The sequence below is a fragment of the Anguilla anguilla genome, chromosome 10 (genome assembly GCF_013347855.1).
Source record: "Anguilla anguilla isolate fAngAng1 chromosome 10, fAngAng1.pri, whole genome shotgun sequence".
Classification (NCBI taxonomy): domain Eukaryota; kingdom Metazoa; phylum Chordata; class Actinopteri; order Anguilliformes; family Anguillidae; genus Anguilla; species Anguilla anguilla.
The window spans coordinates 11,079,384-11,093,494 of NC_049210.1; the positions used below are offsets into that span (position 1 = coordinate 11,079,384).

The 14,111-nt window shown below is 41.7% G+C and overlaps 1 long non-coding RNA gene across 6 annotated transcripts in view; it reads left to right on the forward strand.

The window, feature by feature from the left end:
- The first annotated feature begins 528 nt into the window (after positions 1-528).
- Positions 529-14,111, forward strand: part of LOC118206451 — a 191,401-nt gene continuing 177,818 nt past the window's right edge. For 5 of the 6 annotated variants that reach the window (XR_004761198.1, XR_004761197.1, XR_004761199.1 and 2 more), the window contains exons 1-2: positions 530-666; positions 1,064-1,176. This is a non-coding gene — a long non-coding RNA (uncharacterized LOC118206451). Of the gene's footprint in view, positions 667-1,063; positions 1,177-14,111 lie in introns of all 6 variants that reach the window. The other variant, XR_004761196.1, reaches the window with a different exon arrangement.

Sequence of the window (14,111 nt, forward strand, 5' to 3'; positions counted from 1 at the left end):
ATGTAGTAGTTTCCCAAAAGTGAAGGCTGTTAAACAAACAAATAAATAAATAAATAACGCATTGGAGAAGTTAAAATGTGAAATTGTTTGCATTGCACGTATTCAACATGCTTTCATAATACATGCAAGTTTAAAAAGGTTTCCTTGCGGTTGTAAAATCAAATGTTATTGTATTCTGTTTAAAGAGACAGCATGTTCATGATGTGGTGCATAAATATTATAAGTCACAGTTTCTGAAAACAATTTGTGGAGTTATGGATTTCAGCCAAAAGCTGGATAGTTGACAATAACCCAGCCAGTTGCCCTGCTATCTAATAGGCTTAGCCTACTAACCCTGTATACCTCGTATTAAATAAAAATTCTCACGGAAGTCCTGATATACCATGGGAAGAATACGATTACTATTTATTTATTTATTTATTTAATTTTATTTGGTGAAATACTGTGCTGCAAACGACAAAATCCAAATACAAAAGGATTATTATTTTATTTTTTAAAATACGCGTCATTAAAGTCCTCTGCACTTCGGCAACCCTGCTTCTTCTCGCAAAGTGTTTAGGGCCAGAAGCGTCTTCAGTTCAGTATAGGGCATTTGTAACGGTACTGTCTACCAAACGACCTGGCTTTTGAAAGTAGGCTAATGACGAGAAGACTGAACTGAATATGGTAAGGCAGCAAAGCTTGTTTGAAACGTCTTCACACGGATTGTGAATATTACTAAATTACTATTACTAAAAACTAAGAAATCCTTGCAAAGTTTAGGCTCCTTCGAGGAAAGCCAGTTGCTAGCTTGTGTGTTTTCATGTTGTTAGTTAGCAAACTGGTAATTGTAGGTCACTGGCTGTACTCACTTTTTTGTTTTGTAATGGTGTATTTCGTGTTGCTATTTCATGTTGCTGTTTAGCCAACTGATTATGTAGGCTGCAGTGCACTCGCATTTGTGTTATGCAAGCTGAACAGATATTTTTAATTTCACACACAGCCAGCCAGCTAGCTGGCTAGCCAGAATCTGCATTACCGTGCGTATTTCCTGGCCTGCTCAAATGTGTATTCACATTTGCAGAAATACAACGACAGAAAATGTCAAGTCTGTTCAAAGGACCTTCCTCGGTTGATGGCGCACGAACACCTGCTGCAGCCGCACTTTTGCTGAGTCTTGGGCAGAAAGCTCTCAAGGTAAGACCAGGGTGAGACCCCACAGCCAGAATGATCATACAGGTAGGCTTCAGTCATAATTAGGGACAGACAGTGCAATGTAAACATTGGAAGCTGAAACATTCGTTTTTAAGTGATCACTGCTCTAATTGCTTAAATTTAATTCATTAGATTAACTATCCAACAATTAATTTTCCTTTTGCTGAACATTTTCAGAATGTGAATCAATGGATCAAAAGCGATGAAATAGCCTAGATGAAATTAAACTTTTTTTTCCCACTGCAAGCTTTTGGGACTGCCTGTTTTATTTTTTGTGATAAATGGATTATTTATTTATATACTTTTCAAAGGACCAGATTTCTGAAGTATTTTGCACATTTGTTCTAGTTTGCTGATGACAAAACTTAAACAGCAAAACGCTAATAAGATCCTTATGTACTGCATAGGGTAAGTATCATATTTTGTGAGATATGTATCTTCCTTCTTACAGTAATTTGGTAACAAAAATAGATGTCAGTCCCCCCTCAAAAAATTCTGCCTGACACATATCTGACTTTACACTAGGATTTATTATTTTTTTGTCAGCTAATTTATCTAGAAGGATTTCAGTTTGTCAGACAAATGCTTAGAATTCTGGCTATATCTGTTACCAATGTATGCATGATATATCGGCAGGGATTTTAGCAGTACGTAACAATATAATCTTGTATTTTGGAACTTTTTGAAAATGAAAGTTACCATAAAGATGGTTTATACTAATATGCATATGCTTTGCACAAAAGGAATGAATAGGGTAGAAAAAATAAATAAACAAGTTCACCTCAAGGACTTTGTATTTGGCCCTTAATGGTAACAAGCTTCCCATCCGCTCCTGTTGAAAAGCAACCTCATAGCATGATAGCATGGCAGGATGCTGCCACCGCCGTACCTGATCGGAGGAACTTTGTCTGGCAAACACCAGGCAAGACATAATGTTGGCGTTTCTCAGACGTGGTAGTCCGTCTAGCCCAGGGGTGTCACATCTGTGTCCTCCTGATAAGTAGAATCAGGTGTCTGAGTGCTAAAACAAAAAACCTGCACCCACATCAGCCCTTTGCTGATGAGATTGGAGGCCCCTTATCTAGCCACTCTCCCAGAGAGGCCAAATATAACAAGTGCTGCAGAAATAGCCAGCAGCTGAAGCTAAGCAAGTGGGTTTTGTTAGTACATGGAGGGGAGACCTCCTGGGAAAACTGAGGAGGTGCTGGGAGTGGTGTTGGTCAGCCAGCAGGGGGCAATCTGCCAGTGTTGTAGCTGGCCTCTTGTTCTCTTCTCTGTCCATTGCCCTTCGTGTCCTGTTGTTCAGTTTGGTAGGATGGCCTGATCTTGGTAGTGTCCGTGCCATATTTTTTCCATTTTGGTACAATGGACTTCAATTGCTTCTAGGAAGGGTCAAAGCTTTCCCAATCTGTTTATAACATTCTCCTGCCTTTGGCCTCCTAATAACATCAAGTCCCATGGCAGTTCCTTGGTCTTCGTGACCTTGTTAATGTAGCTATTTACTGTTAATTATGAATCCTCAGCACTGAATCTTAATTGGCTTCTTTTGTATTGTCTACTGTGTTGTAAACTCACTTGGCAGTAACTTATATTTTTAATGATACCACATTATACTAATCAGTGTTGGAGCCTGACATGAACACAGATATGTGCCTTTTTCATGGTCTGATCGTGAAAAAGTTAAATTTAATTGGTCTTTGGCACATACAGTATGTTATTAAATGGGAAATATGTTGCGCAGTGGCTTTACAGGAACCATGGGAGATATAAGGAATAAGCCAATCAGAGTTTGACAAAGGAACAATGGTAGCATCATCTTGGGGGTGGTGGTGGGGGGGTGGGGGGTGGTGGGGATGGGTTCTTGGGGTTAGTGTCATCTTTCCTCCCTCATTTTCATCTCAAGTAATAGCCATTCTGCGATGCCTCACCTGATTTCAATTTCTGTTGGCTGATCTCCTGCATAATAAAACCTGAACATATTTTGAGCACATTTATGAAGATTACCTCTGTTGAGATTACTTAGCTGACAGACATTGTTTTATACAGATTAAAATTACATTCGTAAGAGCCAGTTTAGTATTGTTTCCTCTTCTTTTCAGTCACTATTCAACAGTGGTTTCTTCCCACTTTTAACTTGGGAACTTTGGCAATTTATATTCCTGTTTTTTAAAAATAAATAAAATAAAAACTAAAAAAGAACTGATTAGTGGGAAACGTACCAGAGGTGTGACAGTAAGAAAATCTCCTCGACAGTGGTCTGCCCTGTGGGGTGACAGTGAGCAACAGGGAGGCATACACCCAGGAGGGCAAGGGCAAGCTCCGTTTAAAGGGATACCAAGCAGGCGCCCCATCCGCAGCGCCAAGGTGAATCCGCCGGGGTGATTTAAGAGGGCAGCTCTCACGCAGAATGTTTCACGCGCCCGGGTCAGCGACAAGGCCGGGCCCCTGAGAGAGGGACTCATTCGGCATGGGCCGCCGAACAAACGCCCCGACGCCGGTGCCATTTGTCACCGAGCGCAACCTCCCCCTGGATGCGCCGCGGAGCGACGGAGAGAGCACGCTCCGCAAACATCTCGCTCAGTCAGATGGAGTCAGAATTTTCCCCTGGTGTTTACTCTCGCAGATTCATTAAAACATCAAAAGTAATTCGGGCATTTAATTACCATTCAATCTTAATTAAATTGCTATTGTCCAAATGTTGACGTAATTCCTCCTAGTGCTGCCTTTGTACTTTTCTATCTGGGGAACTAAAATAATTTCACTGGATTCTGTGTTTTATTTGTTTTAATTGAAAAGAGAAAATCCTTACAGCCTCCTGAAAGACTAAATTAAAATAGAACTGAAAAGATATTCTGAGCCATCATAGAGGCACAAAATTGAAGTTAGCTGTTTTTTTTTTTTTCTCTTTTTTTGGTGTTTTGTGTTGGCTGTTCTTCAGTTACTTTTGATAGCATGTGTTCGTCTGGGTTAAAAAAAAATAAAAAAAAGTGAGCTATTCCATTTAAATAGCTGCATGACCTGTGTTTCAGTTTGGCAAGTTTTGGGCATCTTTTGAAAATTAAAAAAATAGCTAATAATTGCAGAAGCCGTTTCTTTACAGAGATCCTTTTTAAAACCGTTTTGTTATTTCCCGTGAAGAGTGGAAGGAGCCGCAGACAGGAAGCTATGCAGATGATGGAGGGAAGCGGTTCAGGGCCACTCTCGGCTTTCGCGCTTAGCCTTCCGCGCTCATTTGTATGTGCTGAAGGGGCGCGGGCTTCGTGGCACATGCATCACTTTAGCGACCGGGGCTGCCGCGGATATTATCGATATTTCAGTGGCTCCGCGCACCTCGCGCCGCGCGGCGGCGGCCACCCCGTCGCACGGGCAGATTGATCTCCCCGATCCGGCTGACGATATGCAAAGCTCTGCCTTAAGCGGGGCCGCCCTCATCTGTTACCCAAACCGCGCGCGGAACCTGGCGGTCTTCAAAAAGCACTTTAAATGGCAGTTACAAATTAAGCCGGCAATTACGAGAGCCTCCTTTCGCAGCGCGCGCCACGCATACGGTTCATCATCGTAGACAGCGCCGAGAATCTGGCCAAGTTTGGATTGATGTTTTCCCACAACCGAGCATATTACAGGCAGCCACCATTCACATGAAGACGGTGAGCCAAAGAACCTGGCGCCCAATATTTTGAGTACGATTTTCTGGTTTTATTTGCCTTGTTGTCTTGAATAACACATACTACATAATAATACTACCTAGAATAATACTACATAGAGATCATTACAGAGAAATAGGTCAGTCACTGTAAACACTGTGTGATGGATTCCAGATTTCTTTCTCTGAATACCACTCAGGATAAATCCACTGGAAAAGCCGTACGGCCTAGATTGAAATGGAAAAAAATATTTTATTTAGGAAAAAGGAAAATATGCGACCAAGTGCAAGGGAGAAAAAACCCAACAAAGACTTTCATCTGTCCTTAGACCATTAAAATCTGTCCAAAATATACAAATGATCTCTTGTAACTTTCTCCATTAAGTTACATTGCATTACAGGCATTTAGCAGACACTCTTACGTCTCCAATCGAATACTGATTGGAATTAATTGGCCATTGGGTGATGATTGTATGTATGAGGAGGGGGGAACTGACAATCTGTGTATGCATACTATAGTATGCATAACCAATTAAGTATAACATGAAATCCATGCCTATGCCTAATTATGAATGTATGTATGCATGTACGTTGTGTGGGTGTGTGGCCATTGGCCACATGCAGAATCATAAGTGCAAACGTGGATATATTTAAGAATGCTGAATGATGTCCTTTATATAATTTGGAAAGATTTTCTCAATGTCAGCACTGATGAGTCTTGTAACTGAAACATTTGTGTTTGGGTTTTTTATGGTCCTGCAGTTGGGCACCTATTTTGTTTTACACTGTGTGCAAATAAAGTCATGTTTTATGCATTCTTGACTTTTCCAGTGTATTTACCCCCATTTTTTTCTTCGTCATGCTACTGTGTGAATTTTTGAAAACATTGATGCTGCAAGGTACATTTAGTATTATTTTATAGTGGTCTTATTGTGAGCTATCTCCCAGTCTGGTTGACATTTTGATATTTATTCAGTTGATGATGTGTTGCAATGATGCTGCTGATTTAATTCCATTACTGTTACCTGGACACAGGATGGTAGATTGCGGAGATGTTTTTTCTTTGTCAGGTTATACTTGCATTTTGCTATGTTTTTGGTCGAGATAACCCTGCCTCAGGACAACTTCTTGTTCAAAGCTGTTGATTATAACATCAAAATACCCTTGGAAAAAACATACCCTTTTAAAAAATGGAAACCATTTGCCTCGGGCAGTGTGTACTTTTATCTTTTTAGTGTGGTATGAATCCAAAACGGGTTTCTTCTAGTACATGTAAAATTCATGATAAGTTCAACTGAGCGTCGAAGATTCAGTTTTAATTATGTTTCAATTTTAAAAATCTTTCAAATTTGATTGCTGATGTAGTTCAGATTGAAGAGGTCAAGTGTGACAATCCAGTTATTTGGATAATATTTAAAATAGAGAAAGAATTATCTTTAAATTAAGATGAAAGCATTCATTCTAGATTTTACAAATGGCAACTGTGGCAGGGAGTCGGGTGAGGTGTCACATTTTGACCAGTGTATCCCACGAGATATTTTTGTGCAACAGGGAGTCTCCTGGGTGATTGGGCAGTTAAAATGTCTGCTAGCCACAGAGCACACTGGGGTGGTACAGTATCTGCAGAAGCTTAGCTAGCCTATTGCAGTGTGCAATAGGAGAAACCGTTGGCCTCTTGTGTGCATTTTGTGGAATCGGTGTGCTGGTCCTTTCCCTCCCGGATTCTTGGAGTAATAGGGCGGTTGCAATATATATTCCCAGGGCCCAGTGGCATGCTTGCTGTGGATGTAAGCTCGGCCTTAATGTTGGCACAACCTTAAGCCAGACATAGCACCCTGCCAGCATTAATTCTTCCCGACAACACACCAATCACCCATCGGCTACCAGGTGTCACCAGTTAGATACACCTCTCTCCTCCACTGAGTTCCTTATCTAATTTCACACTGTGGGGCTTGTTGTGTGAGAAAATGGGCGCTGACTTGGACCTGGTTTCAGTCGATATCTGCCCTTAACTTTAAGTCAAAATGCAAGTGGTTTTTTGCATTTATTTATGTGCCAAAGTTAAGCAAAAATGTTGATTTAACTAAGACACCGCAGGCAAGTGAATTAGGGGGGGTGGGAAGGAAATTCAGTTGCAGTTCTTTTCTATATTGTGCTGTAGGTTAATCAACCAGTATCTGTAAGCATGTTCCAGAAAATAAGTGTTTTGTTTTGGGTATTCTAAGTGTGTTTTTTTGAATGTTTTAAGTTCCTGTATGCATTTGAACAACACTATACACCGTATGAGCATGCTTCGTGTACATGGTTTATGAATGGGAAATTCCTAATTCAGGTGTGATTGGAGATGTTTGTGTGTATAACCTGAATACAAAATAGACGGTGTCTGGCCTTTTGATAATGAATAATTAGTGCATCAAAACAAACCTATGGCAGCAAAATAATGGACTGAGGGGCAACAATCTGGCAAGCGGCAATGCGTCATTGCTTGTTGTTGATACGCAGATTTGTTTATGCACTCACTTCTTGCTGCTTGGCTTTTTCACACAAACTTCTATAATTAAAATGTTGCAATTACAGGGGCCCTGTAAGGTTGGATTGCAGTGACACCAATATTGCTCTCAATTACAATTAGCAGTAGATGATCGCAGTTCCATTAAAAAGCAATGAGGAGATGCGATACGAGCACTGCAATCGCTGTCCTTGATTAAAATGTTGCAGGTGCCGCTGAACTGTGATTGATCATTCACACTGTCTCTAATTACGCAACTGTAATTGACCCTAATCCTGCCCTTGAGTTTCCAGATGAGGAACCCGTTACACGTGTTTCTAACGATGTTCAAGCATCCGTCCCCCGAATATAGGACACGGAAAATGTCACATCGCAGCTCCAGGACATGATCTCACTTTGGCTTTTAGCCCTGGTGTTCTCTCTGTACCGAGAGCGATTTAATCCCCTCCATCTTTGAAAGTGATAGACATCTGATCTGTTTGGGTCAGACCATATGCTAAGGATATGTTTTTGGCTTGCGGCACATTGAAGCTATGTCAGTCGTACAACATATATTTTTGTGCACATATGGCTGTGCTGGCTTTATTGACATACATAAAGGCTATAAAGACTAAGTGAAAACATATTTATATCATAAGATATAACTGAGGGGTGCCTGTAAAATATTAATTTGTCTCTGTCTGGAGGTCTGTGGTGGGCCAGCCCTGCTGTTGAGGGTTTCTCAGCCATTTGCAATAATCAGCTACAACCCAACGGCCAATCACCAGTCCCTATCCTGCGCTGACGACCAGGCCACCCCGAGGGATACAGTCAACATGTCCGTGTCAAACAAAACACTGTCCTCATGTGCCAGAGACCCAGGCAACTCGTTTTTAATGATTCAGTCTCTGGTGCCTTTGGAGAAAACAAAAATCGGCTCTGCGTACACCTCTGGTCAACAGAGCAAAGCGTGAGATGGGAGATATTTTGGAACCGTTTCCTGACCCATTAAATGGCAAACCTGCTTCATGAAGCAGACTGCCACTCAGTGGCTCTCTGACACCGTGGGGCACGGCGTTGGCTTCCGTAAGTGAAAGCACTTTCCCTGATGTCTCACATTAGCTCGCGCTAATTGCGCGGCCTAAATGAAGCCCTTACTTAGTTCTCCTTGGAGAGTCGTGCGGACGCGCGATGGGTTAGCGCGCGGCGTGATTTCCGCGGCATTAACAGGAAGGGGCGGTGGCGCTGGTAAGATCTTAACCCGTTTTATCTCCTCACTTACTCTGCATGTCTTTGAAAGGAAATCGGTTAAGGTGTGGTAGTTTCAATAATTCCCGGGGATTTAGTTAGAGCCCATTGAAAGCCAGTTTTTGGCATTGCCCGTGGATTCCTCAGCAAGGGGCAGATTTCACACTGTCCAGACACACACTCGTTAAAAAAACTTGCTTGAACTTGTTTGCTTCTGCATTCTGTGCAGACGTTGGATGATCGCATGCTGTTTGTGCGTTCCCAATCACTAAGCCCCCTCTTGTAGGAGTGAGATAGCCAGCAGATTAATTATAAATTACACAGGCTTCAGTGTGATATCTGTGCAGCGTAAACAAGGTCATTTCATCAAATTACAATAACAGGTTCATTATTTTTCTCTAGGCATCCCAAGGCGGAGACGTGATCTATAACTATAAACCTTATGATAACAAGTACTGGATGTTGTCGTGTATTTTGTTTGTATTTTTTGACAGTTGCATTTTTCTACAGAAATGACAGGCAGCTAAACATAGGAGCAGCTTAGCTGTTCTTGTACTCTCCCTGTGAACGTTTGAGTGCTGGCAGGCCCATGTATTTTAGATTGAACGTACTGAATGCTGTGCTCTGGCTGTGCTACCTTCTGCTGCATGTACAAATGTTTTTTTTTTTTTTTTGTTTTTTTTATACTGCACCACTTTTTTATTTTATTTCAGGCCTCTCTCAGCTTTGTCAAAGTGAGTCAAAAATGACTGCTCCGTAACTATCATTTTAATGATATGTAGTCATTTATTCTCAATGTTTTATTTGCCTGGATTTCTTAGGTTGGCAGACTGCATTAAACCACTGCATTTTTCACCTCGAAAACATGAATATGGAACAGTGACCCAAATGGTAAATGGGCATGGAAAATATACAGCGTGTGAAAGCTGCAGGCCTGATTAATGCGGTGTATGGTGTGTGTGTGCGCGCGTGTTTGTGTGTGTTTTGTTGCTTGTATGTGTGTCTGTGTGCACGTCCGTCGCCAGTGTGGTGAAAAGTGTTGATGATTCTAGGAGCTCACAGCTAAGAAAAAAATAATTAAATGTGTTTAATTAAAAAAGCTGGGCCCAGAGCAGTGTTCTTTCAGGGTGCCCAGAATTCCCAGCTACGCCCCTGTCTGTGTGTATTTGTATTTTTGTCTGTTTTCACGTGTGTGTGTGTGGATGCATGCGTTCACTCACATGCTTGTGTGTGTTTTCTTGCATGTGTGCATTTGTGTTCATATGTTTTTGTGTGCTTGCGTGGTGTGTGTGTGCATGAGTGGGTGTGTATGTGTGTTTGTGTTCCTGCGTGTGTGTGTGTGTGCATGCATGCTTTCATGATTGTGTGTGTGTGTTTTCTTTTGTGTGCATGTGCTTGTGCGTGTGTGTGTTTATTTATGTATTTGTGTTTTTGTCTGTGCTCATATGTGTGAGTATGGGTGACTGGCATGAAAGGAAGAGCCTTTTAACAGCCTTGTGTAGGTCTGTGGTTTTATCCCTGCTGGTTCTTGGAATGTAGCCTACATGAATGCATTTGTCGAAATGCAGTCTTTTTTGCCGTATTGATTCCTAAGTCTTTATTTTTTTTCCAAGGTCACAGTCCAGGTGTCATTACAGTAATATTAAATCAACCCTAAGCCCCAAGGCTTTTGATTGGGTGAGCAGCAGTCAATTCCCGGTTTACATGAGGTCATCTCAGCCTGGAGTATCGACTGTCCCAATCAACAATGCTAATTGCGAGAGATTTGCTCTGATTGCGTACTGAGAATCTACCCATTTGGGCAAATTGGGGAAAAATAAGTATTTTCAGCCTCCACTAGCCATTTTGCCTGAGCACGTTCAAAGCAATAAGTGGCCTTCAGATCCATATTCCTAACGATTAAGATTTTGCGGAGGGGTTTTCGGCATTTGAACATGCATTGTGCGCTGTACGCGCGTGTGCACGCGTGCGTGTGTGTGCTCCTCTATGTGTGACTGGGGAGGATATCCACAAACGCTTCACCCCCATTGGCTGCTGATGAAACTGACAGCCATCAGAGCTCAGCCTGGAGGAGAGATCATTTTATGCAACCGAGCCATTTTTTCCTCTGGGCTCCGGGGGGATTTTATCCCATTAAAAAGCGGGCAAACACCATCCAAAAGCCCATGCGCTCCTTCCACCGGCCGGATGTTATGTCTGCATAGTTTAAAGAGGAACTGCTCTGTGAAGTGCACTGCTGAAGCCCTAATGAGATAATCAATGGCCATGAATATTTCCCACTGTTAACACAGCGAACAGGATTTGTCAGCTTCAATTATTCTAAAATATTTGACTTGTTGATTCTTGATTTTTTTTCTCGTCTCTATCCAGGACCAAGCCAGTCACAATCTGCCTATTATGTACAATCCCCTTATTTGCAGCACTGCAATACATTGTCCATCTCAGGCTTTCATTTATCATAATGAACAAGGTACCTTCAGTGAAATAAAGTATTTATAAACTTTGGGTTGAGTATTATTATATGTTCCAGCCAAAAACAGTTTTTAGTGACTTTGAGAAATGACAGTGCTGGAATAACAGGGAAATGCCAGCGACACAGCCCTCTTGCTTTATTTTTTCATGATTTTTTCCCCACATACATGCTGTTCAAAATGGTCCTGTGCTCTTCGTGGCATCATTGCAGGCAGAATGTGGTCATCTCTTAGCTGGGTGGACAATTCTTTCTTTTTTTTTTTGTTTTTTTTTGGAGAACTTAGCTTTAGAAAATAGCTTGAAGAAAAATGCACAAGAAAATATTTATATTTCAGTAGTCTGCTGCATATGAAATTTCATATACTTATGATAATTATGATAACTGCAGACAATCTGTGTATTAGTCTGTTAAGACTTGTGAACCTGTATGTGAACAATTGTCAACACATCACAAACACTCTCTCCAACGGGTGGTAATACGTAAAACTCACCAGTTAGGAAACGCTCACACACACACAGTATAACAAAAACGTGTAAATATGGAGCACAATAACCTCTTGTGAATTTTGATTAGGATAATGGGATTAATTCAGGCATTTGAAATAGCTGGATATGCATTTGATATTATGTAGAAGGATTGAGGGTTCTGTGTCCTACTGCCTCTTTTTGAAAGCTTTAACCACACTGGGACAAATGTCATTGAGAATGAATTAGCCCAGAGAGGGCCCATCTTCTGTCCCTCAAGAACAAATTAATCAGCAGCTGATTACAAGCACTTTAAGTATACGGTTGCCAGTTCTTAATTAAATTTTTCCTGACCAGCTTAGTAATTAACTGATCTCCACTGGGCTAAAATAAAACCATTAAAAGCATCTAACAGAAAGTTTAGTTCCTTGCTGTTTAGATTGTTTTTACACCTCATTACATTATAGATTTCTATTGTGGCATATAGCAGTACCTATAGATTAAAAATAACTGCTTTATTGCACCATGTTCATGGAAGCTCTCATGATTGGTGTTCTGCACTCTTTTGTACTACACTTTTTTGAGGTAGATTAATCGCTCACATTCAGCAACTTGGATCATTTGCATCGCATTGCAAAAATATTTTTTGTTTTTCTGTTGTTACCCGCATTCTTAGTTTTATCCAGACTCTTAATTCTTCAAACAGTTGCATGGGTAGTATACTGCATGGCTGTGCTTCCCAAATGAAATCTGTTTTCCTCTGCTCATCCTGAAGACGTTCATCTGCTATCAGACAGCACAGGGAGACTGTCTGCGCTGAGGCTCTTCTTGTTGTTCTACTCTTTTTGCCTCCTGCACATTTCACTCTCTCATACCCAAGTCTGCTGGTGTGGGCTGTTTCTATTGAATACTGTATTCAGGACTTGCGGAAACATTTTGACAGTGTGGCTCTTCTCTCAAAGCACAAATAGTTTGCTGATGCAGGGCTCGTGTGCGCGTGTGACAAAGTGCCTATGCGTGTGTTCCTTTGTGTATTTGCGTACGTATAGGCGAGTGAGATATATCCGTGAATACGTCTGCATGCATTTAACGGTTTGTGTGTAGGTGTGAGTGTACGGTAGAATTGGGCATGAAATCGTAGATGTGCAGGACAGATTAAACGGTGTGTGTGTGTGTGTGTGTGTGTGTACCAAACAATTTCTGACAAAATGTAACTTTTTTTTTAAAGTAACATTTTTCCACCATTTCCTCCACCGCAAGCCCACAACCATCACCTCAGCAGCCCCGTTAAGTCTCAGAGGAACTCGACACCTCAGCCCGGTCGCCAGTCAGGAGGGCTAGCACCTCATCAGAAATATCTGCTCTCAGGAGCGCAGGCACACTTCCCCGTACCGGCTCACCGTGCAGCCATTGCATTGGAGGAAAGCAGATCTTATGCAGCCGCCTCAGGCAAAGCAGCAGGCATCATGTCAACCAGAGGAGCTGCTATTGATCACTGAGGCGAGGCATGCTCTCCCTACCAAAACTCCCATTCCTCAGGTAACAAAGGGGCTAGTTATGCTGGATTCCTGGCCACAGTCAGTAGTGTTCAGACATGACTCCTCAATGTGGAACACATTAAGTCGAGACACAACCCTATAGTATTTTTGAAATTTTATTTTAAAGGCTAACAGTGTACAGAGATTAACACCAAGCCTTTTACTGACAACTTGAGGTGAAAGGATCGGAGTCAAGTCGTGGTTATGACTAAGCAAGTCCTCCGCTCCAGTCAGGGAAGCAGAACTCGATCCGGAGTGTCCTTGGTGAACGAGAGCGAAGCCAATTAGGGGTGATGGGAGATGTCAGTGGGCGGAGCTGCCGAGTCTTGTTTTCAGTTGCGCCATGAGCAGAAAAGAGCTGTGGAATTTTCATTTGAATCCCTCCTGTCCGACACCACGCGTTTGCCGGATTTAAAGGTCCCGCGGTGCTGTTTTACGTGAGCGTCTGTAGCCGATCCACCTGTAATAAACCGAATTGATAGACTGTGGCTGTCTGTCAACTCGCTATCTGGGTTCAGTGCTATAAATACATTTTTCAGTGGTGTCCTGTGGGTATTTGTTTAAATGGAGTGTGGTTTAAAACCCCCTGTTCCCCCTCAGTCTGTTTAAAAATGATTATAATTACACAACAGTGTGTTATTTAAATGTCCGTTGGGGTTATAAGAACTTAGGCTATGTAATAGTGGATGCCAAACTAATAATTCGCAGCATTCCAGAAAATGATAGGCATTGTCAAGTGAACACACGCAACCTTTAGCTTTCTGTTTGGTATCAGTGAAAATGACAATGACAAGAAAATCGTTGGATTTTTTTGAGGGAAACTTTTAAGCAGTATAGCAAAATCATGTCTGCCACGGCACTTTGCCTCGTGCTAGGGCAAAAGCATTACATTACATTACATTAGCAGCTTCGCCTCACCCTCAGTGCCCTCCATGGTATTTTATATTACACTCTGGGAGAGTCCTGTGGCTATTAGGCCTATATATTTTTAATTTGTGGGCGACTTATCAATTGACGGAATATAGCACGTATTTACGAACTATGTAATGCAAAAGACAGTACA